Below are 25,927 nucleotides of genomic sequence, written 5' to 3'. Positions count from 1 at the left end.
ACTATGCTGCTGTCCTGGATTACTATAGCATTGACGTATTCTGTTAAAACCAATGTTCCTAAGACATGGGACCAGAAGATGCTCTGATGCAGTGGCACTGCTTCAGTCAAGTATAGAGACTTCAGACCTGGACAAATGTGGCAAATATATGAACATGACACAAAGAGCCCTAATCGAAAACAACACAGAGGAAAAACGTGGGGTGGAAACTGTTGAGCCCCCCGGGAAGTAACTGAAGGAGCAGTATGGCGGATAACCCCTCCCAGGAAAGAATTGCACGTCACCTATAAGCCCCACAATGAACTAAGAATTAAATTCCCATGAAAACCCAGGGAATATGGACCTTTGCTAATATTTAATTTTAAAAACAATCAATTTAAGAACAAGGTCACATTTTTGATATGGTCTGGTATTACTGACCAAATGACAGTCCTAAATTTTTATACACGTTTAGATAAATGTTTTACAATGTTGTGAGATACGTATTTTACTGTAATTCTGGATAATGTACTGCAATTTTGCAAAGATTTTAAGTAATTATGCAAAAATAAAATTCAATTCAATTCAAATTCATAGCCCCTTTTTAGTGCAAAGGCAAACCCAGTCACAGAACAGCATGTACCCACTGGGTTACAAGTACATTTTAATCAATGGAACTTGTAGTAGGGTGGATGTGATATCAACCACGTTTGTGACAGAGTTTCTGTCTGTCATTCACAATAAGCAAGTTATATTTTATTTTGATCATAATTTATTCATAATATGTGAAAATTAAGGATATTGTGTTTTTATAATTTATTTTAGATCTGGGTCTGGAGAAATACGATATAGTCCATGAGACTGCCTTTATGGTCGGACTTTACATTTTGGTCTTACCTCTGAGTTTGTACTGCAGCAGCCATTTGGTCAACAGCCACTCCCTCCTACATTCCCTGGGCTCTCAGCAGCGTGGATATGTTGCTAGTGTTGATTGTGGATTGGGTGTGTTCAGAATTCGGCTATTTATACTTTATTTTCCTCCCTAACAGGTGAGGAGTTTTTTCCGCCATTGATCCACAGGTGGAGGGCAGACTCTAAACAGGGCAGACAGAGTTCTGGGTTTTCAACGTACCACCCATCAGTTTTTAACAGAGATTTGTCAAAGGTGGTGGTGGGAGGTGATGAAGACAGCGAACAGCGGTGGAAGCCATACTGCCAAACCCATTACAGCGGATGGTATTTTATGGAGAAGGGCTGCTGCACTGGCAGTTCTTTTTTTTTTTTGAAAACATATTATATTAAGGATTGCATATATAATGCAGGTCCCTGCACTCCAGAGTTCACTGCAGGACTCATAAAACTACCATACAGATATTAAAATCCATTTTCAAAGCAAGAAGTGAAGCAATAATAACAAGAACAAACATAGAAAGAAACCCCACCCCTCCCTCTCCTCCCCAACCCCCCCCCCCCCCCCCCCATTGCATGGTCAGCTTTCTTCATATGCTCGTTCGTGCGGTGCAACCAAACCCAAAGCGTGGACACATCAGCAATATCTCAATCCACATTTACCAGGGGATCCTGATCGTCCGTGGGCTCAAGCTCCAGGCCTCTATAATCAGCCAACCTCTTCCAAATTTTGAATTGTTTCCGTGGGCAACCCCGGGCTACAAACACCGGTCCCTCCAGACCCATACAGAAGTCAAGCCCCCTTTTCCATGCTACAATCGCTGGAGCTCGAGTATCCTTCCAGGCTCTGGCCACATTCCGCTTAGCCAGAGTGAGGCCCAACAACAATAGGTGTCGTTTGTAGATGTTCCCTCCCACCCCTTCCATCACATGAAGGAGGCCTAGCTGTGGAGTACGGGGGAGGTCCCATCCCAGCACTTCGGACAGACAATCCCAGATCCCTTTCCAAAATCTAGCCAACGCTGGACAGCCCCATACCGTATGCATATATATCCCAGGCTCTCTCACACATCTCAAGCAATCTGGGGAACCTATCAATCCTGCCCGCCACAGCCGATATCTTGTGAAGTATACCCTATGGAGGGATTTGAATTGTATCAACCGGAGGCGCATGGAGATGGCCGCATTCCGGGGCCCGGCCAACGCCTTTCGCCAGTCCTCTTCTTCTAGAGTCCTTACATCCGCCTCCCAGGAGTCCCGCAACTTCTGCAGCGAGGGAGAACAATGCGTGACCAGGGATCGATATATACTGGAAATCTTCTTAGGCCCCAAGTCTCCCATAAAAACTTTGGCTTCCAGGGGGCTAAACTCAGGAAGCGATTCCAAACCTACCAGGCAGGGTGAGAGCGCATGACGGAATTGAAGATATTGGAAAAACTGGGTACGGGGCATACAGAATTCTTAACTCAACTCCTGAAAAGACTTCAGCGTCGCCCCCGTCAACAATCTCCTAACTTAGAAATACCTATGCTATCCCAACCCCCAAAGCCTCCGAGCGCCGCCAAGCCCGGGAACCTACCGTCACATTGGCTGAAATCCGTGTTGCAATTAAGCACATGGCCCGGAATAAGACGCCGGGACCAGATGGGTTACCAATCGAATTTTATGCTCAGTATATTGATGCCCTAGCGCCTCACTTACTGGAGGTGTATCAGGAGGCTGCGAAGGAGGGTCGACTTCCATGCTCGATGCGCGAAGCACTGATTATTCCTCTCCTGAAACCGGGACGTTCGGATGTGGATGTGGCCTCTTATCGGCCATTGTCCATGCTGACGGTGGACTACAAAATCTTGAGCCGAATACTGGCGTCCAGACTCCTACCGCACATAACATCGCTGGTTCATATGGACCAAGCGGGTCTCATCCCCACACGGTGCACGGCTTCGAATATTCGCCGCCTCTTACGTGTTATGGCGGAGCACCAGAGAGGTCAGGGCTCTGCAGCAGTCCTCTCGGTGGACATTGAGAAGGCGTTCGATAGCCTGGAGTGGGCCTTCCTCCATAATGTCCTGCGTCAATTAAGACGGTGCGGTATTCCTAAGCCACGGCCAGGGTAAAACTGGGTGACGTGATCTCTGACCAATATCCAGTCATGAGAGGGACAAGGCAGGGATGTTCATTCTCGCCACTGCTGTTCGCGTTGGCGATAGAACCCCTTGCAGTCCGGGCGAGATCGGGACTGTCGTATAAGGGACTGCCGCACCGAGACAGTCTACACTATATCTCCCTGTATGCAGATGACTTGCTTCTCTTCCTCCAGGATGCGGAGGCCGATCTGCATGGGGCTACGTCCCTGCTATCCCAATTTGGGAAGTTATCAGGACTCCAAGTGAACTAGACTAAGACATGCCTCTTCCCGACCCGTCCGGATATGCCTCCTCCCGCTTCCCTTGGGGAAATCGAGTGGGGGGTCGGCGTGCCTCACCTATTTGGGGGTTCGGATCTACCATAACGACAGGGATCTATTGGACGGTAATATAGGACGATGTATTAGAGCCCTGAAGGGATGTATGGAGTTCTGGGCAACGCTCCCGCTGTCGGTACTGGGAAGAGTGGCATTGCTTAAAATGGTAGCACTCCCCAGGTTATTGTATTATTTCCCTACCTTATCGATCTGGATCCCGCCGCGTATATTTAAAGAACTGAGGTCATTGACCATGGGCTATATTTGGGGCAAAGGTAGACGGCGAGTAGCACTAACGACGTTGATGAGACCAAGGCTGGAAGGCGGACTGGCAGTGCCGGATTTTGAGCTCTACTATCTGGCGGCGCAATTGCAGGTTCTAACTCAAAACATAGCGCGGGAATATCGGGGCCCGGAAGATAGCGGGGGACAAGGGATACAGCGCCATGTCCTGGCCTACATAGTGCTGCAACAAAAACTTGTTCTGCAGGCTTTAACCGGGGAGGAGAGGACCCTGCGGCTCTGTTGGAATAGAACCCAGCGTAAAGCGGGGACCCTTCACCCGTATGCACCACAGATCGCGCTGGGCATACTAACGGCACTGCCACACGGGGGAGACTGGAATTCATTGGCGAATTGGGAACAGTTGGGTATCCAGATGGTGGGGGACCTGTACATGAACGGGGAACTGTTGCCCTTCCCAACACTGCGAGACATGTTTGGGCTCCCAGAAGGGGACTTTTTGATCCATGCAGCGGTCGCAACGGCGATTCAAAAACACTGGAGAACGGGGAGAGCGGAACCGGTATTGACACTGGCTTGCCAGTATATTGTGATGGCAGCAGGGACTGTTAAGGCAGTAATGTGCCTCCAATCCCGGCTGCTTCGGGAGACTCTGCGCCCCTTGGATGCTCTTAAAGCGAAATGGGAGGTGAGCATTGGCCGTCCGATACCTGACACCACGTGGGAACAAATCCTCAAAAGGGCATGGAAGAGCACTAGGAACGCGAGGCTGCAACAAATCCAGTTTTTCATACTACACAGGGCCTATTTCACTCCAGGGAAGATCCGGAAGTATTTCCGGGTCCAGGACGCGGTGTGTCCCAGGTGTCGCGAGGAGGATGTTGAACTAGAACACATGCTATGGTTGTGCCCACAAATGGAGAGTTACTGGGAGGAAGTGGAGGAACTTTTGAATACTGTAACAGACAGAGAACTAGAATACGATATGGCCACCTGCTTGTTGCATTGGTTCCCGCACACAGCCAAGACCAAGGTCACCAGCAATTTATTGACCTGGGGCTTATGTTAGCCAAGCGCGAACTCACCTGGCATTGGAAGGCGAAAGAGGGTCCGTCAAGTGGGCGCTGGCGAAGGGAATTTTGCAAGTGGGCGAGTTGCGAAAGTGTTGTGAGGCTTAGACAGGCTACCCGCTTAGGCAACAATAAGGCGTTAGAGGCGGCTAGGTCATTGGAAGCCCTAGTTCAGACTGTGAAGGATCACAAATCAACAGAAGGGGAGGAATGAGCGCTCCACGTCCATGTGATCAAAACACACAGTACATAGCTTTGTAGCAGGGTTTCCGTTCTCCCACAGAACTGTGCATAGAGATCTAGAACCTCAGTGAGTTAGGATGATCCAAAACTCATCTCAGTATAAGAAATCCCCTTACCTAGCTAGCTACAGTGTCTCATGGATCATTATGAAATGATCCATGTCTTAGACAAACCAGAACATGATCTTTAGAATACCTCAGGAATCGTGGAACACATGAACACTCTTTCGTTATATAATCATTTCAAACCAAAACTGAGAGTCAAAGAACACACGTGCAAGTTTGAAATATTTATTATTCAATGCAAGGTTCTCAAACGCAGTATCTTGTATAATACCAAAATGCATATTATAAAAATCAGAGTTAGCAGCATAGTCACTAATCCATAGTAAGCAAAAGGTGATAGCATGTTACAATGCAAAATCTATAGAAATCTATATCACCTATATTTCGCGCACCCTATTTATCATATTATTTTATATCTAAGAAGGTCTCATCCGGGTTTTAGCAGGGCGGACCCATACCTCTAAATGTCAGTAGGAGTAGATCACATCAACAGCTACCAGCTCTCTTCATGCGCAGCACCAAGTGTCTACGTTCATTCTCTGTAACTCTATCTTAAATCCGCGTAGAGCCCAAAACGTTGGCATCAACATTGTTTGTGTTATGTCTAATGTGGTGCGAGGATCAGGCCTCCCAGCAACCTTGTGTTAGGTTATTCTTAGAGTGTACAGCTCTCAGTGTGCAGACAGTTGTACCAAGTGTACCAAGCAAAACTGATAGCATAGTAATAACATATTATTCTCAAATAAATCACATCACCGCTTCTAGGGTGAAAGCGACAACAACAAGTAGGTGTCGTGTGCAAAACTGAAACCGAAGGAAAAATGGCTGTTTAGACATGTAATACACTCATGCTAACTTAACGCAATATATGTAACGAAGTATCCATATGACACCCCCCCAATGATCCGAGCACCGTCAAACATAAGGGAAAGGCAATACTAAATCAGATACATAAAATGAAAGCAAAGTTCAATAATCTTGAGCTAAAATAAGCTAAAAAAATATGTATGAATGAATATGTATGAATGCCTACAGTGGCCTCAAATCTAAAAAAGAAAAACAAAACTTTCCAATCAAAAGTTATCCACCAGGTCTCCAAAATATGAAATGTAGGACCAGGTCGCATTAATTCAAATGTCTGTAAGAAATAAAAACAAGGCACTTATCCGATATACAAAGTCATGTGCCACCTTAACATTGTTCTCAGCGACATCACATGATTGAACTCTCCATCATCTGAACACAGGTCATCCCTCCAATTCAGCAAGGGGAAAGTCATATTCCATAACAAAGCAATCTTCCCAGGCATCTCACGATTGGACAGTATATGCAAAGTAAGTTGCAACAGCCTCCAGTATGAAATCACTGCCATCATCCGAAAATAGTTCAGCAATCCAATTCAGCAATGGGAAAGAACATACGTGCTCCTCCAGCATCGGATCCTCCTGTAACGTCAAAGGACAACTCGGTGGGTTCACCAGAACGCTGTGTGTCAGAAAGGCATGCGCCGCTGCAGAGATCTCCCATTGACCCAGTACTCCATTTATCGCTGCCAAGGCCATAACTCTTTCGCCAGAACAAATCAGCTCGTGAGCCACTACGGGACGCATTAGCTGGTCAAAATCGACGTCAGGAGCAGTCCTCAAGCATAGACACAAATCAATGGCCCAATCGAACTCGCAGCTCAGGCAGTGAAACACAGGTTGGACACACGTGAAGTCAGTGAACCGAAATGACAATCTATAAGCCGTGCTTAATGCTGCAAGCGGCAATGTTCCATAGTAATTGAGCATCCGATTACGGCACAGTGTCAGGAGGCGTTGAACTGCTTCTTGCGCAGGATGGGCATCCATGTTTTATAAAGAAAAACAATAACAAAAAGCCCGCAGCCACAGCCAGTAAAACAGGTAGTCCACCAAACAAACTTGAAAAAATAGAATGGAAAAACGTGGGAATGATACCAAAGATTTTCTCAAATGTAGTCACGAGGCCACTGCTAACCAATTTAAAAAAATGTGCGAGCCCAGTCGTGGAAGATGCATTAAAGATCTGGTGCACCAGCTCACAGAAATGAAACGGCAAGTCAGTATTTAAAAGCGCCTGCACCTCTGTGCGTGTGTTAGCTATGTGAAGGACATAATTTTCCCGGGCCTAACTCAGGGTCACTTGTTTTTGAGACAAAAGGGCCCTTATTCTGCTTAAACCATTGAACTTCGCCTTCAAGGTTGGTATCCATGGCCAGATGGAGACATCTGAAGACCCATGCGTGGGTGGGTATAGAACGTTTTTGCAACACACCACACGCTCTGATACAGTTACCACATAAGCCACACCAATTAATAACCCACAACATACTTCGTTGTTCAAAAGCAAATAACTACCATTAGTCAATAATGTAAATGTGGGAACCACAGCTGGAACTGGCGTGCCTTTTAAAAGGCATGCTAAATTCGGCCGGTCCTGATTACAAGAACCGTGTAACTGAATGTGTCTGCATATTAATGAATGGTCAGGTGACTGTGTGCATTCCTCACCATTAAGATTTACCTCTTTTCCATCCTTCAGACATCTGTATGTGTATGGTAACGACCATGCCTCATGGAGGAATGCATTGCCTAGTGGTTCATATCGTCCTATAGCAATATACCGCATACAATTAGTAAATTTGTATAAGGGAAATGGTAATGTAATTAATCCATGAATAAGCCACGTGGCAGTAGTGGTTTCAGCAACAGAGAAAGGTAAGGATTCTAGCTTTTCAATATGTAACATAGAAAATGATGCATCACGCCTTGAAAGCATGCGTTGCTTTTCAGTCAGGTTAAAAGGGGCAAAAAGGGACGAAATGTTCAATGAGTTCCAGGGAACTCGACCAGACTTAAGCGTCTGTAGGGTCCATGCAAACTGCATTACAGAGCGTAATTGATTTTGACCATGGTATAACGTGGACACTTCATCATGCACAATATCAACAACAGAAGAAACAATATTATCCAACGTGTAAATTCTGGAAGAAAGCATGTTAATACTGTTATCGACCACTGCAAGCACTTTTTCCAAATTTGCTTGATCAATAGCCCTCAGGCGTTTAGCTGCCTCAATCTGTGAAAATTTCCAAATTTCATTGTAAACAGCATAAAGCCAGCGTTTAGACCTACCCTTAGCCGGGCCTTTTATAAAATCATTCAGCTCTATATTCTCATTCAACTGGGACAGATGTAGTTTAACTGCAGCCAAAGTGGAATGTTGTAACCAGTTCTGACACAATTTGCCCACTGAATAAGTAGTAACAGTGTGATCTGTTTCAAAACGGGGATCTGGCCTGATGTGTGTAAAACCTTCAGACAAACCCAAAAAACGACGTTGGCAAGAATCAGAGCTTCTTTGCCACAAAAGCCACCCCTCCGGATCAAAACTGGAAATATTAAAGGAGGAATTGTGCAAAAGTGCTTGTATCCCACTGATGGACAATGTAGTGAAATTACTCCAACCTGAATATTCTTCCAAATCAGGGATAGTAGGTGTATTCAATTTTTTAGATGTAGCCAATCCAAAGCATGTTGTTTGGGAAATGGTAGAATTTAAAAACAACATGTGATTCAGGATGAGACATGCACGATGCAAAGCCTCAGTGCCTTGTACCTGCCAATCTTTGGTACCCCAAACCGATTTAAGGTCAATAGCCTCCTTCCATAACTCATAGCCATCTATAGCTAACCTGTCTAGAAAGGACTTCGAATACAATAATTTTGTATCGGTAAGTCTAACTTTGGACATGAATTTCTGTGTCACTTTAAAATAAAATGAGTCAGGATGTGATTGATTAAAGTCTGTAAAATAAGAGTATTTACCCAGAAATGTACTAGAGCTCCCTTGTACAGGAGCAGGGCAATGTTCCCACTGTGTGTAATTCACAGGAAACCTCCTGGAATTTGTTTTATGTAAGAAATGATTCCCATAATGTTGAAAACAAAACAAATCACCATAATTGACAGAATCTAAGTACAAATCCTCAGCATCAAAGGCCGCATAATATTTTAAATCAGAGAACAATGCTTCCACGGCCTGAAGATCCCAATCATCAGAACGAATATTTTGTTTAATCACATCTCCCATGTTTACTCTAAGCACATTAGGAACATTAATAACTTCTGTGGGGCCATGTATTTGAAACCTAACCGCATCCCACACAATCCCATCAAGGACAGGCCAAGCAGTAATCTCTACTGTATTTAAGTCTCTTTTTAGCCTGTGTGCTGAATGTGAGGAGGAAAGAGGGGCCAATGTTCCATTAAGGTACCGAATTCCTGTTCTTTCTTTCACATAATGGCCATCGATCAGGCGGAAAAAATAAAACACAAAACCAATTGACATAAAAAGATAAAATGAAAATAGTATCAGCCAAACATATGTCCAAGGTGGAATTAAAAAATGTTTTTTAAATAGCGTGGTATATTTTGCAATAGTCGATGGTTTCTTTGAAAGTTCCGAATCAGAGTCAAAAGAGAATCTGGATTGGTTAGCCAAACGAGCTTGCAAATCGGACATAGATAAATCAGCAGGATCTGCATAGGTCAGCTCATCAAAGTTAGTAACAGGAATAGTATTTAATAAAGGACTGGATATAGCAGGCATCTCGAGGGACACCTCCTGTTCTGCACCAGATGTAATAGCCAGCACAGAGTGCCTCACCATGGAAGGACAGGATACAGCCGGTGTCATGCTATGAAGAATCGGCCACCCTGTGTGCCTTGACATTGTCAATAGAAATAAATCTGTTTTCTTTACGACCTGGAAGTGGTGGTAAAATGACTGTTCTCGTGCCCTTCACTCCAAGAACTCGAACCGGTGCTCAATATGAGGGACCAAACTCTTTCTTGTTATCGATCTTCTCTCGAACCAGTTCTCCAACTCGGGGTAGCCAGCCAACTACCGGGATCTGCAACGCATCATCCGACGTGGAGGGCAAGTGTTCCTTAGCAAGACTGTCTCTCGTCTTTTGTAGATCCTGTAAAACATTGCAATGTTCATCTACGTCAAAGGCCGCGGCCTGGGCCTGGCAGTCTAAACCATCGAGGTCAGGGACGTACATCTTGATACCAAAGAGCATTTCGTATGGGGTCCGCCCACCCAGAGACCTTCTAGGGAGATTATTAAGCGCACGCTGCACGTCATTGAGGTGGGCCAGCCAGTTTCTACCAGTGCCTATAACTCGGGCTGTCAAAGATTGCTTTAAGTCGCGGTTCATTCGTTCTACTACACTATTGCCCTCGGGCCTGTAGGGACTTGAAAACTTGACTTGGACTCCCAACGAAACCATAGCATCCTTGTACGCCTTAGAGGCGAAAGCCGGACCCTGGTCCGAACGGAAAGTACCACAGGCAAAAATTCCCACAAAGACACGCAAATCCTTAATGACAGTCCGCGAATCAGCGCTTCGATGTGGCCATACCCACACAAAGCGTGTGCATGAGTCAACTGCTACTAAGATGTATTTAAACGCAGTATCAGAAGAAAAAGGACCGCAGTGATCCAAATAAACGCAACCAAGCGGTTTATTAGAGATGTACAACTGTGTCTGAGGCGGACGCGCAGCAGTAGAAGGCTTAATCTGCTGGCAAATGTCACACATAAGGACATAATCGCGCGTCTGTTTGTACAGTCCCCGCCACCAGAACCTTTGTTGTAGCTGAGTTACAGTGGCTGAGACGCCCGCATGCGCAGACGCCACACCTTCATGAGCCGCTGTAATCAGAGAAGCCCTGCGATCCGAGTTGGGAACTAGACGTTCGCCAACTTCAGGAATTTTCACATAAGGAACCTTATCGGGACTTAAGTGGTATGTGTACTTCGAAGGGAACCCCGCAGGATATTTACCTCCCTTCTCCGTGGCAGCAACAGCCGCCAAGATGTCATCATCTATTTTGCTTTTGGACCTCGTGACTGCTGCAACTAAGTATTTTGATACCGCAGACTTCGCTGCCTCATCAGCAAGCGAATTTCCAACAGCGTGGACCCCCACGCGCTGATGGCCGAGAGTATGAATCACAAACACGAGCGGCAGTTTCTCTTTAAGTTCCGCCACTCGGACCCAGATCATTTTATGTTTTATTGTGCTACCTTTGGAATCACGAAAATCATTCTGAATCCAAAAGAACAAGTTCTCATTGTAAGACTGGACACAGTAGTAAGAGTCACTTACGATTAAAGTCGTCACACTTGGATCAGCGTACTCCAATGCGAGCATTAGAGCACGAAGCTCTGCCAATTGTGCGGTGCAGTCCCCTAGTGTTTGCGTGTGCACGACACTGGACCTGAACTCACCGTTCACTATGGCACCGACCACAATGGCGCAAGCGGAAACGTAGGCATGTTTAGAGCCATGCGCAACCTGCGCCGAACCATCAGTGTAAATGATACAATGGAAATCCTCCAACGGCCGCATCGCTAAAGGAGCCGGATGAACAAATTCATACTGTAAATACTCCTGCGACCGTAAAGCGGCGTCAAAAATAAACGTGACATCCTGGGATGTCAAGGATGTAGCCCACTGAATCCACCGAGGGTGCAAAGCTTTAGAATTTGGTACACTGGCTTTCGTGACTGCCTCCAAGGCAGGGCACGGGGTAACAACCAACATGCGCTTTCCCTGCGACAGGGCACGTTCCTTAAGAATTGCCATCTGCACAGCCGTTAAAACTTTCTCCACAGTGGAAAAACGCAGTTCAGCCGAAGTGTACAAGTGTGACTTGTAAGCAATAGGTACAGTATCTCCTTCATTAAAAGTCAGGTACGTGAAACCCACCGCCCCAGGGATAATTCTTATCACCAGGTTGGTTTGGTTATCACGAGTCTGTAAGTAGTCAGAAGCGAGCAAATCAGCCTGCAAAGACTGCAGAATGGCTGAATGCTCAGGCAGCCAGCATGATTTGGAAAAAGAGGGTTGTATCAAGGCATACAAAGGCTTGATACGCTGGGCATATTCCGGAATGTATGTCCTCCCGAAATTTAAAAAACCCAGCAAAGACTGTAATTTTTTCAGCGTTGTCGGAGAGCGCAACTGCGCGCACTTCTCCAGGAAGTGAGGAGCCAACCCCTTTCCTTCGTGGTTAAGTTCATAACCCAGAAACAACACTGTGTACTCCGCAATGTGTGATTTTGCAAAGTTAAACTTGTAACCCATGTCTGCAAAGTTACAAATTATGCTGTTCACTCGACACAGATGCTCCCAAAGTTCGTCGTCTGTGAGATAAATGTCATCCACATAAGAACAAGCAACTGGATCGAAGCTCTCTAAAAGAGAGACAATGCGGGCGGAAAATACTCCAGGACTATTCTTATAGCCCATTGGGAGTCGTTTAAACATTTTTTGTACACCGCCGCACGTAAAACTGGTCCATTGGGAACTTAGACCATCTAATCTGTGTGCATAAAAACCATTGGAAATGTCAAGCGTGGTTTTGAACCGTTTACGCTCAAGACTATTCACTAGGGCAGAGCCGTGAGTATTCTGTACTGCACAGTTACGGCAATGCGAGTTCAAATGCCGGTAATCCAAAACCAGACGATATGAGCCGTCCGGCTTGTTCACAGTAAAAAGGGGATTATTCATAGGTGACACACATGTTTCAATTACACCTTGATATTCCAATTGTTCAAGGATAGCCGCGACAGAAGCTTTAGCTTCACGCCGTATGGGATACTGAGGCTGTGGCTGCGGCTGTGACCGTAAAGGAATCTCATGGCTAGGAGATAATTTATCCCAGCCACACTGATTGCGGTACACAGCCGGCGCAAGCGCCAGAGCCCACTCATCTGCAAAATGCAGCGCTTCCACTCTCGATACAGTGTGCGCGAAACTGGGGAGGATTACCTCCTCCCCTCGCGGAGCTGCGAGAACAAAAGGTGGGGGCCAGTCAGCCTCCGAAAGTAAAATGTCATACGTAGACGAAAGATTTTCCCAAAATACCCCTTTTACAGTTCGCTGCATGTCACCTTCTATTAACAGGACAATTTCAAAAAGTCGTTCAGGGGGAGCAACATGTGTATCAGCCGTTTCAATCACAACATAAGTGTCAGTCGCTGTCACCTTCAACAGTGGACGGAGGTCCTCTCTCACTATGGTAATCTCCGCCGCGCTGTCCAGCAAGGTCAGAGCCCACGTCAGATTCCGAAGCCGCGTTCTCACTATCTGGGGCATATCGATGCGCCGTTAAGGCTGCGACCTTCTTCTTGGCAAACTGCGGTCTCTTGGGCGTAGAGTCGTCCCGCTGATACCCTTCACTTCGCGGGCGGGGCTGACCACGTCCTTGCTGGCCACCCCTGCCCCTGCCGCCCCCTCCACCACCGGTTGCCGGAGCCGATGATTCCTGAAAGGAACGAGGAGAGCGTTGGTCAGAAGCCTGAAATCTTTCAGGCGATTTAATCGCCGCGCGATCGCGCAAATCATAAACCCTATCCGACTGTGCAGGCAGCGAAGGCGCAGGACTAGAAACCTGTGTCTGCTGTTGTTGTTGTTGCTGCTTACCCTGATTCTGCTTTTTCGGCCAATTTTGTTTTTTGGACTTGAGTTGTCCACCCGTTTCCGAAGACTGTCCCTGGGGCTGTTTCTTCTCCTTTTCAGAAAAAGCCTTTACACCCTTAGAAGTGCGGCCAACCATTTTATAAGCTGCCACAATAATCCTTGCTAACTGACGGGGTTTATCGGCATCGGGAACTAACGCCAGAGCATTGGCCACCTGAAAGTTCACTGCATCCCCCTTGACATTCGCAAGGATGAGTTCGCAAACCACATCAAAGGAGCCACTCAGACGCATACCCAATTCAACCGCCGACTCCGGTCCGTGATCATCTTGAACACGTTTAAGGACCGCAGACAGGTTGGACACAGTCGGGGTGCCATAGCACCTCGAATAAACCGCTGCAAAAGTCTTACCCCATGTCTCACAGTCAACAAGTTCAGGGGCTAAATCTTTCGGTAAACTGAGCGTAAGAATCCGGTGTTTCTCACCAGGAGTCGTATTAGGAAACACAGCCTCCAGCTGGTCGAATTTCTCGGCAAGCCAGAAAGGAAAATCATCCTTATCCTGGGGCTTCTTGCCCATAACGGAATTCACCATGACAGGACTGATTTTCAAACCAGACTGTTCCGCTCGAAGCTGCGCACCTGCGGGGGCTGCGCCATGAACATTACGACCAATGTAATGAACAAGCGCCCTAATCACTCCAACCGCGACTTCATGAAGACGCCGCAGGTCAGCCACATTACAAGTGGCGCGATTAGGGTGAGGAGTAAATCCACCCAAAGCGGGCCAATTTGTGCCCGGAATGGACAAAGGACCTAACCTCGGAGCTGTTAAAGAATGGGGCAGGGCGCCACCAAACCAAACTCCGTGCTGCCAAACATCTATAGGTACTTCCAGTGCCCTGTACGGAGCATAAGCCACCGGTACAGCCGAGGCAGTGTATGAATGGAACACACCAGAATTAGCGTCCACTGCCGGAAATGTCACCCATGAATAATACAATTCGTACGGGTACGCATGTTCCGCACTCACCACTAAAACCACAGCTAAGCCATCCACAGGAACATTATATGCCCGCAAGTGGTCACGAACCGCTATGCTGCGGTATGTCCACGGCCATGTTAGCACAGGAAGAGAAAAAAGACAAAGAACACTTTGTAGCACAACTGGGTAGTAATTCAAAGAACCGTTTTTAGAAGAATTCAAGCTTGAAAAGACCTATTTTAAAAAACAAGTAGGTTTTTCCGACACCACCGTTTACCGGAAACGGGAAAGAAGGTGTCAAGGTTTGAATGATATACTACTCGAGTGTCATGATATAAGGCCAACAACGTACGGGCGCCATGTAGCAGGGTTTCCGTTCTCCCACAGAACTGTGCATAGAGATCTAGAACCTCAGTGAGTTAGGATGTTCCAAAACTCATCTCAGTATAAGAAATCCCCTTACCTAGCTAGCTACAGTGTCTCATGGATCATTATGAAATGATCCATGTCTTAGACAAACCAGAACATGATCTTTAGAATACCTCAGGAATCGTGGAACACATGAACACTCTTTCGTTATATAATCATTTCAAACCAAAACTGAGAGTCAAAGAACACACGTGCAAGTTTGAAATATTTATTATTCAATGCAAGGTTCTCAAACGCAGTATCTTGTATAATACCAAAATGCATATTATAAAAATCAGAGTTAGCAGCATAGTCACTAATCCATAGTAAGCAAAAGGTGATAGCATGTTACAATGCAAAATCTATAGAAATCTATATCACCTATATTTCGCGCACCCTATTTAGCATATTATTTTATATCTAAGAAGGTCTCAACCGGGTTTTAGCAGGGCGGACCCATACCTCTAAATGTCAGTAGGAGTAGATCACATCAACAGCTACCAGCTCTCTTCATGCGCAGCACCAAGTGTCTACGTTCATTCCCTGTAACTCTATCTTAAACCCGCGTAGAGCCCAAAACGTTGGCATCAACATTGTTTGTGTTATGTCTAATGTGGTGCGAGGATCAGGCCTCCCAGCAACCTTGTGTTAGGTTATTCTTAGAGTGTACAGCTCTCAGTGTGCAGACAGTTGTACCAAGTGTACCAAGCAAAACTGATAGCATAGTAATAACATATTATTCTCATATAAATCACATCACCGCTTCTAGGGTGAAAGCGACAACAACAAGTAGGTGTCGTGTGCAAAACTGAAACCGAAGGAAAAATGGCTGTTTAGACATGTAATACACTCATGCTAACTTAACGCAATATATGTAACGAAGTATCCATATGACAGCTTTGCTAACCATTTGATGCACTGTTGCGATGGGTAGTGAGATTCTGGGAAAGCCCACACCACAGTTATTGTACAGGGGGGAGGGAACTGGGGAGGAGGGTGGGTAATGACCTGGGAATATCCCTGATAATAAGGGCAAGCTACGATATCGGTTCTTTTGACTGTTTGTTGATTACATGGATTTGATGGTTTATGCTTCAAGAGGAAAGGGGTGTGGAAACTATGAGACAAATGCAGTATGCTGAGGAGTAGTTGAGACATTGATTTAGTATTGTTCCCAGGGGATTGTTTTGGTTTGATTGTTTTGGGGCTGGGAGAAAAAGAAAAGCAGATGCTAAGAAATTTTGGTGACCGGTAACGGTGTGCGTTGAATTGCAGGCGGACTGCCACCGCTTTCTTCACTTCTGCCGCCCGACCTCCGGGTTGTGGGCTAAATGGCCGTGTACTGTGCGTTGCAGTGCCATGTGCTTAGCACATGTTGGATGTAGGAAGGTTGTCCACACCAGCTGTATACTGTACCAATCTGCAATAAAAAAACATTTTCCCCAATTTTTTTTTTTTAAATCAATTGCGTGCTAGGCGACAGGGACCGCCGCAACCGTGCCGCATATAGAAGAGTATGGAGCGAGTGATCTCCCATTAAAAAACGTTCCAGTGCGTACGTCGGATCACTCCAATCCCCATACCACCAGTCATTAAGAACCAGGAGATGTGACGTCTGATAGTAGGAGAGTAAATCCGATGTAGCCAGCCCCCCACAGTACGTGGACAGGAAGCAAGTATGCACCGCAACCAGTACGGCCCCTGGGGCCCATAGGAACTGACCCAGTGCCGCATTAACCTGCCCGAACCACGAGGTAGAGCTTGGATACAGGTGATTTTGCAACTGGTACAATAATCTGGGGAGGGCCACCATTTTAAATATCGCGGACCTGCCATAAATGGTAAGCGGCATGGGAGACCATGTTTTAATATCATCCTTGGCGCTGTCCCACACCGGCACAACGTTTCGCTCCCACGCGATCGATGGCACCTCCGTGACGAATACTCCTAGATACTTTATGCCCCCAACTGCCACCCGGAGCTCAGAAGCCCAGGCACTGGCCTGCGGGCTACCCCCCAGTTCCCATAGTACGGATTTACCAGGGTTCAAGTACAACCCCGAGGTTTCACCAAATATTTGCATGATTTCAAGTATCAGGGGCCCAGAGCGATTGATATCCGTTAAAAAGAAGAGGACATCGTCTGCATATAACGCGATCCTATCAGAGAGGGCCGGAGTCCATTCGAACTCCCGTAGTTGTGTGTCCATACGGACCCACATTGCCCATGGCTCCATGGCCAGGGCGAATAGATAGGGCGAGAGAGGGCAACCCTGCCTGGTGCCCCTACCAATGCTGAACGTATGAGAAGTAACCCCTGCAATCCGAACTGATGCCGTCAGTCCCGTGTATAGAAGCCGTATATATGACAAAAAATGGGGGCCTAGATTCAGGCGGGGCAAAAGAGCAAAAAGATAGACCCAACTCAGGGAGTCAAAGGCCCTGTCCATATCTGCCAATAGGAGTGCCGCATGCACCCCCGTGTCCCGAACCGCCTCTACCGCCACATGTGCCCGTCGTATGTTATGTCTGGTCGCTCTCTAGGGCATAAAACCAGCCTGATCCGGGTGAACCAGCTCCGTGACGTGAGGGAGGAGTCGGTTGGCCAGTGCCCTAGCTAGGATCTTCGCCTCTACGTTCAGGAGGGAAATAGGGCGATAAGAGGCATGATGCTCAGGTGGACGACCAGGTTTATGAAAGACAACAATCTCCGCATGTCGCCAGTCGGGAGGAAGGCTACCTCGCTCTCTCGCGTCCTCCACAACTTCCCGATAGAGTTTACCCAATTGTAAATGGTGCTTCTTAAAGAATTCGCTCGGAAACCCATTGGGCCCGGGTGCCTTGCCAGTATTGAGCTCACCAAGGGCCGTGCCTAACTCCTCCTCGGTCAAGGGGAGATCCAAGCAGTCCCTCACCTCATCTGTAGCAGCACGCAGTGGCATGTCGGCCCGAAATATGTCTACCACCTCAGCTGATAAACATTTGTTTGGGGCATACAGGTCGGCGTAGTACGTGGCGAACCCCTCCGCCAGTGCAGCCAGGTCAGTGACCCGTAGGCCCTCCTGATCCGTGGCAACATCTGGGATTGGAATGCGCCCTGAAAGAGACGGTGAAGCATAGTCCCAGACTTGTCCCCCCATTGGTAGATCCGGCTTCGGGTGGCCAACCAAATCTGCTTCGCCTCATCCATTAAAAGGGAAGCATAGGACTGCTGCGCAAGTAGGAGTTGCCGGCCGCACGTGTTCCCCCTTCTGTGCTCGCCAACAGTTCCAAAGCCACTATGTTGGCCTCTGCCTGCACCAGGCTTTCCCTGCGTTTCTTCTTTGCCTCCACGCTCCACGCTATATCCACCCCCCTGAGCGTCGGTTTCATGGATTCCCACACTGTACTAATATCTGCCACCGATCCCACATGGTCTGTAAGAAAATGGGCTACAGCTTCCCCTATGTGTTTCTGATATTCCGGCTGTTGGAGGTGCCACACAGATAGACGCCACCGGAATGGCATCCGTTCCTTAGTCAGACCAATATCTACCGTTACAGGGGAGCGATCAGACAAACCGCGGGAAAGAATATCTGCCTCCTCTATCCTGTGAGTCACCTCACCTGGGACAAACAAGCAATCCAACCTAGAGAAGGAGTTGTGTACTGCCGAGATATATGTGTACCCCCTCGTGCCGCCATGCAAATGTCTCCATGTGTCTACCCAATTGAGGCCCCGTGTCAGACCCTGAAGTTTAGTAGCCGGGCCCCCTTCCCTACCCTCCCCCCTAGGACGACAACGATCCATATGAATATCCATGACATCATTCCAATCCACACCTATGATCTGTAGACTGTCCGACAAGATATCCCATACACCAAACAGCTTCTCAACGAAGGACCACTGAAGTGGGGGTGAGGCATATATACTACCAAAAACTATTGGCTCCTCACCTAGCATGCCCCTAACAATGACATAGCGACCATATGTATCTACATGATGAGTGGAATGGACGTAGAGAACTCTGCGATGTATTAGGATAGCAACCCCCCTAGAACCTTTCGTGAAGCCCGCATGGAACACCTGATGATACCCATACCTCAGCAAACAGAGCGCCTTCGTACCCATGAGATGCGTTTCTTGGAGCAATAGGACATCCACCCCGGCCCTCTTCGCCTGTCGTAGTAGTGCCCCTCTTTTAATCTTGACCGGGCAACCCCTCACATTCCAGCTCATGATCCGAAGGGAGCCCCCGGGCCTACTAGCCCTTTCCCCGGAATCTGGCATTAGGGAACATCAAAGGAAAACGTCCCGCCTCTGGCCCCAGCCCGCACACACCCATGCACCATTCTAGCTGCCATGCGACCCTGTGTCCCCTGCCCCACCCACCCTCCCTTACCCCCAAACTTCAAACAACCCCCATCCGCCCCACCCCCTCCCCAATACCTCAATAACAGTGAAGTACCTGTCGCGGAATAGCGAGCGCCCGACCCCAAACGGGAGGCCAGCGACCCCCTACCCCAATGGATTCCCATAAACTCCCAAATGCCCTTCGGGCCCCTGCAAGAAACCCTCTCCCCAAAAATACCCCCGTACCCAACATCACCTCATCCTCACCCCGCAGCACAGAGCCCCTACATACTATACTTCCAAGCGGGCTTGCTCAAGGTGAACCACCCACTAGACCCGCCACTTCAAAGTTAAGGAACACATAAGAAGGTAATCAAGTAAAGGCTATCACATAACAAGGTGAGCAAGGTCATCAGAATCTATACTCCCAAAACAGCATAAATTCAAAATCAAGTTCCATCGACATGACTGTGGCTGGCTTCTTTCTGACCCTCCGAAGCACTCCCTGAGACTGAGCGCTGCCGGGACCTTGACCGCCAGTTGCCACCGCGACGGGTCCGCTGGAGGCCCGCGGCTGCTGCCCCTCCCGAACAGAAACAGCATCCAACCCCGGTGGCGTGTGAACCCTGATTGGGACTGTCTCATCAGTCCACCGGAACCCTTCCTCTGGGGTATCAAAGAAATGGGTACGAGACTGGTACACCACCCGCAGGCGGGCCGGGAACAGCAGGGGGTAGGGAAGCTTCAGCTCTCGTAGGCGGGCCTTTGCCGCCATGAAGGATTGCCGCTGCTGCTGCACAAGGCGTGTATAGTCAGGGAAGATCATGATGCGATGGTTCTCATAGTGCAACGATTCCTTTTCCCTTGCCAGTTTAAGGATAATGTCCCGATCATGGTGAGTCAAGAGCTTGGCAATCACTGGCCATGGCCGTGCTCCCTCCGGCGGTTTCTGCATCAAAGCCCTGTGTGCCCGTTCAATTACAAAGCAGCGAGAGAGAGAGTTCGGGGAACCCAACCATCTAGCCACCGCGAAAGGAAGCCCTCCATATCCTAACACTAAATTATACCTGGGAGTCAAAAAAGGGTAAGTCATTCAACATGGATCACAAAACCAATACCATGCAGATAACACCAGCGAGAACACACCATGCACGCTAGTTTATGCTGGCCAAGTCAAGGCTCAAGAGCATATGGAGAAAATTATTCCCATCAGAAGCCACACTGTACCGCCCTCTTTCTCATCATTTGGGTTCTCCTTACCCAGGAGACAAAACGGCCGGTCTGATGTTACCGTGACCGATAGATGTGACAAGTGGGTAGTATGTGTTGTTTCAAAATTATAGTGGCTACTGACTAAGAGTCTATTCCACTACTTTTTGGATAATAATGTGTCTCCTTATAATACATCTGGTTTTGTGATCCATGTTGAATGACTTACCCTTTTTTGACTCCCAGGTATAATTTAGTGTTATGATATTGTGTTTGGGGCGTGTACCTGGTCGGTCGTTAAATCTGCCCTTAGACCCTCCTCTCATTGTTTGTTGTGTATGTAGCCCTCCATATCCCCCTTCTCACATCCTTCTGGCAGGCCCACCAAACGCAGGTTGTTCCTCCTAGCGCGCCCTTCTGCATCCTCCACACGAAGCGCTAGACCCTTCTGGATGAATTCCATGCTAGCCACCTTGCGTTTCAATGTGGCAATGTCGTCTTCAACCCCCGATATGCGCGTTTCTGCCTCTGTAATACGGGACAAAGTATTCCTCAGATCTTGACGTAACAATGTCACATCGGACCCAACCGCCCCAATCTTTGCATCCAGGGCATCACAGGATTGTGTTATAGCCGCCATCAGTGCTGCGTTGTCTGGACCCGACGCCTGGCGGCCACCAGTCACCCCTGTGCTACTACCGGGGCCAGTAAATTTGTCAATAGGGCCTTGATTGGGGGCCGCCCCCCCCCCCCCCCGCCTCCACCCAGAGTCATATCCACACGTCGCTCGAGAGGCACCCCCTGAGGAGCTCGGCCACGAATCTTCTGTCGCTACCTCTGACTCTGGTCCCGTCTGGGCCAGGCACCTGCTCTCCCACAAGGCCCCGTCCACTTTTATCAGTCCACTAGCCGGGGCCAGGCCAAAGGATCACTGGGAGCGGCTTCTAGGACCCCCTCGCCTCCCGCTGCAGCACGACCAAGCGTCGTCCATGAGCCTGAAATGAGGGGCCTCCCCCCTATAGCTGGCCGTGCCGGGGCTCCACCAGGACCGGCACCACGGCCCGAATAGACTGCCGAACCGCGAGGCTACCACCCTCCGTTGCGCAACTCTTGATGAACCCCCAGGCAGTAACTCAGTTGTCATGTTCCCCCACCTCAGTGCTTTGATGTGACATTAGTGTGGAAAAAGTGACATACAAACTATCAAAATAACGTTATTATTCATTCGGGAAAATATTTATTTATTTATTTATTGACATTTGTAGAGCGCGGCGAATACCCGTGGGCGTCTCAGCGCTAATTAAGGGATGGATCAGTAACTGGGGTAAAGAAGATATACAAGGCTATTGGTCAAATAACCACGTCTTTAGCTGTTTGCGGAATGTGAACAGGGAGGGACTTGCTCGGATATGTGCAGGAAGGGTGTTCCAGAGTCTAGGGGCGACAACCAGGAAACGCCTGTCGCCCCAGGTGACTGTACTAGTGCGAGGCACAGCCAAGAAGTTCTGAATAGAGGAACGAAGAGATCGGGTTGGGACATGATGGAGAAGATTCTGTTTGAGAAAGTGGGGACCTTGATTATTGAGTGACTTGTAAACAATACACAGCGATTTGAATTTGATACAGCTGCGTTTCGGGAGCCAATGGAGATCCCTAATGATGTTTGTAACTGGTGCGAACTTGGGGATCCCAGCCAGCATTCGTGCGGCTGCATTTTGGATTGACTGCATCTTATTTGTCACTCGGACTTGGGCATTTAAGAATAGAGCGTTACAATAGTCCAATGAGGACAGGACTAGTGAGCTGACCAGTGTTTTCCCGGCCGTGTTCGGTAGGAAAGGTAGTATTTTCCTAATCATTCTCAATTTCATATGAGCTGAAGCCGCAGTTTTATTCGCATGTGCCATAAAATTGAGGCCAGCATCGAAGATATTAGAAAATATTAGTACCAAGTCTACCCTGTCATTCAGCATAAACGAAGTGACGTCATTACAGAAGGCTCCAGGTGAGATGGTCGTATTTATGTCGGGTGTTCCTTCTCCTGTGTCACTGCTCCTAACTCACAGGGAGGATGAAGAGCAAAACATACTCCAGTTTATGGGATGGTGGCATTAACAGGGAGGAATGTGTGTTAAATCTCTTGGTGAATTGCTATTGATCCACGGAGTTACAGCAGACCATGCCACCCCATCGAGGCAGTAACAAGAGTTATATATCTGCCTCATCGGAATTTCTAGGCTTCTTTGAATGACATCCAGAGTGCTCAAGTCGAATGCCTGGAAAGGGTTTGAAATAATTCACCCTGGCCAAGAAAGACAATATTTGGTAAAACTGGGACGTCACGATGCCAGGAATATCAAGTTTGGTTCCAGTTTCAATCGAATGATCAGACAGGCACGAAAAATGGCAAATTGAACCTTTCCCGACCCTCTCCTGAAATGCCTTGTCGTTATTTGAAAATGCTAAATATACAATGTTCACAGTGATAGGAAAACCATAAAAGCTGGAAGAGTTCAGATGTGAAAATATGTATTTCTCTCGTGGTATCGCTTAGAATTCAGGACTCACTACTAACACTAAACTTGAAGGCCCACTGGGGTTCCCACAAAGCAGCCTGTGCTTCTTATTGTTTACATCATATGTCGCTTAGTTCTGCCATTACTATAAACCTACACATCAGTGCGTATTTCAATTTTTGACGGGTTAATGCTAATTAAATTGTAATTCAAACTCGTACTCAGCAGATTACTGGAGTCAGTCGGGAAAGGAAGATGGGGGAAGTAGGTGCAGAGCTATCCCCTGAAGACACACCGAGTAAAGGCATGCAGACGGTACCGAGGAAAGCTTCGTAAAGAGGTGGAAGATGTGAAATTAACTTTCTAGATGAGAGTGTGGAGGGAAAATGATTTTTCCCCTACCTGTAACGGCTGGCTCTGCAGCGGCTCGGACCGTCCTGAGCATGTTGACCGCCCTGATTGTCCCCCGTGGTGCAGGGGGAAAGCGGTGCACTGCATGGATAAGTGAATTATCGGCCCAGCGGACTGCTTAATTGTCTGGAATAACTGTTTGACAAACTGAATACAGGTAAGAGACGTGGGGTTTATTTTCTCTCAAGGATATCGTGGATAGTGCGCTTAGCCCGTATGATTTTCTTAGCTGATAGAGCTCCACTCCGGGTTTTGCTATTAGCCGCTGACTGCTCTCGACGTTCCTGTCGGCTTTCTTCTCAGCTGCTGGGTAACCCGTTTGCTGGTCTCTTCCATATCGAACTGAAGAAAATGGGCCCGCCAAAAGTGAGCTCCTCTAAGGGAGACCGCGCTGGAGCTCGCATGGCAGCAATAATGGCAAGTAAAGGGGCCGGTTTGAACCTTAATGAGGGGGGAGAGGAGAAGAGACTGAGATGACACACGCTGCTTCTAGGGTAGGTCGCCCTATTTTACGAGTAATCAGTCAGTGAAATGTTTATTGTGTCAATTTTTTTTTACAAAAGATTCGAATAAAATCTCACATACTAAGTTTCAAATAATTCGTACCAAGCGAGTTTTTATATATTGTATCTTACTAAAGCTAACAAAGATGATTTTTACGGACGGGGCATTAAAAACAGATAACATTAGTAAGGAGCTAGTATAAAGCAATAAGTCAATTCAATACGGAGTGTAGGATCCTTCTCCTTATGTGCAGACTTTGCAAGTCTTGCAGGGGAGGGTTGGGGTCACAGAGTTGTAAATACATTCAAAATTATTGAGATGTTCAAGTTTTAAATTAAAAGTTTCAATGAAGTTATAAAATACATTGGTCCGAAGGTGGCATAAGTAGGCTGAGTGATAAATATACAGAGGCGATTTCATTTCAATTAAGTAAGAGATGTACAATCCTAAATAAAGCATGAGTTCCTCGGGCCTAATAATTTCAGTTCAAAGGTGCGTTGTGCTTGTTTTACCTAAAAGTTCTTTGGCCTTATGTGCAAACTTAGCAAACCTAGCCAATTTCATTGGAGTCTCCAGTTTGAAAAGCAGTTTCATGGCTTCAGTACAGGTTCTGACACCGTGTTTTAGAAACAAGGGCTTTAATAAAGTGCATCATGCGTGCAACAAACAATGGCATGTGCAAACCAGGTGGGCCAAGGATTCTTCATATTGGTGGCTAAGTCTGCAAGTTGGTATTGCTCCCAAGGTTTTCCAGCGCCTGTTAATGTCTTTAATCGGCAAGAGCATTAGTCTCACCATAAAAATTTGTTTTAAAATCGCCTTGTTTAATGCCATATTGAGGTATGGTTGTTGTCTTTTGAGAGTATTACAATCCGAGAAGGCCTCTTTGGTTATCAACCCGAGGGGTACGGTTACCTATACTTTAGAATCAGAAATGGTGAGTGCACTAATGGAGGCAGTGTTGCCAAGTGTAGTGTCGTCAAGTGCGGAAGATATGATGGAGTCGGATGGGATTGGGCTTAAAACTACGGAAGAAGCAGCTCTAATGGCTTCAAAGGCTCTAAGGGAGAATCTGACTGCACCCACTTTACATGTCTCTACCTTTACAAAAAACTTTCTGCAATCTCCTCACCCTTCGTAGCTTACATATAAGCAGCCAGCGGTGCTATCTTCTCCCAGTGGCCACTGTGCAGACCCTGAAAAATTGGAGGAAGGGTGGGGAGCTTGGTATTGGCACTGATAAAATTGGCAAGGGCAATAAGATCGTCCCTCTCCCCCCCCCCCCCCCCCCCCCCCCCCCCCCCCAAAGCCTGGGTCAAAGTGTTGGCCTTTTGAATGATGGGGGCATGGAGACTCCGGAAACCAACTCTGGGAGTCAGAAAAATGTGCAAGATATAAATCCTACTAGTAACAATTGGGTCACAGTTAGCTGTGATGAATCTACTGCGGAGTATGGTGAAGAGGGTACTAAGACTAACAAACCGAATAAAGGGACTGGCAAAACAAGAGCTCAGAGACACAACAAAAAGAAGACTCTTGATAAGCAGAGTGATGTTGCTCTTAAGTCTGCTAAGTCTGTAATAACTAGTGGTCCACTTCGAAAATGGGTTACGAAGAAGGGCGAGGTGAAGAGAATGATTTCATGTCTCTCTGGCTCTCTCTAGCCCCGAGCTGCTTTCTCAAACCACCCAGGTTTTTCCAGCTCCTTTAGCGGCAGGGAGGGGGCAAGGCAAAGATTGCATTGAGGCTAATAGCAAGGTCTTTGGAGATATTATTAATCAGAGGTTATCATCAATGCCCCCGTTTATAATGCCGACATTGGTCACTATGGCGAATCGAGTAAACCAAGAGGGATCATCGGACCAGATGGTTGAAATTAGCCAGACAGCTTAACTGATCTCACTGCAGGAAATTTTCAAGTTACTAAAGACACAGAGAGCTGAAGCTCAAACATATTATGCAGAGGCTAGAGCCGATAGCTCTGCTATTAAATCTACCTTGTCAGACTTGAAGCATCAAATAGCCGCTATTACGTCTGATGTTAGTGAGTTGCAACAGAGGGTAGC

This window comes from Lissotriton vulgaris, chromosome 3_1 (assembly GCF_964263255.1).
Source record: "Lissotriton vulgaris chromosome 3_1, aLisVul1.2, whole genome shotgun sequence".
Classification (NCBI taxonomy): Eukaryota; Metazoa; Chordata; class Amphibia; order Caudata; family Salamandridae; genus Lissotriton; species Lissotriton vulgaris.
Note: the sequence above shows the minus strand (reverse complement) of the source record.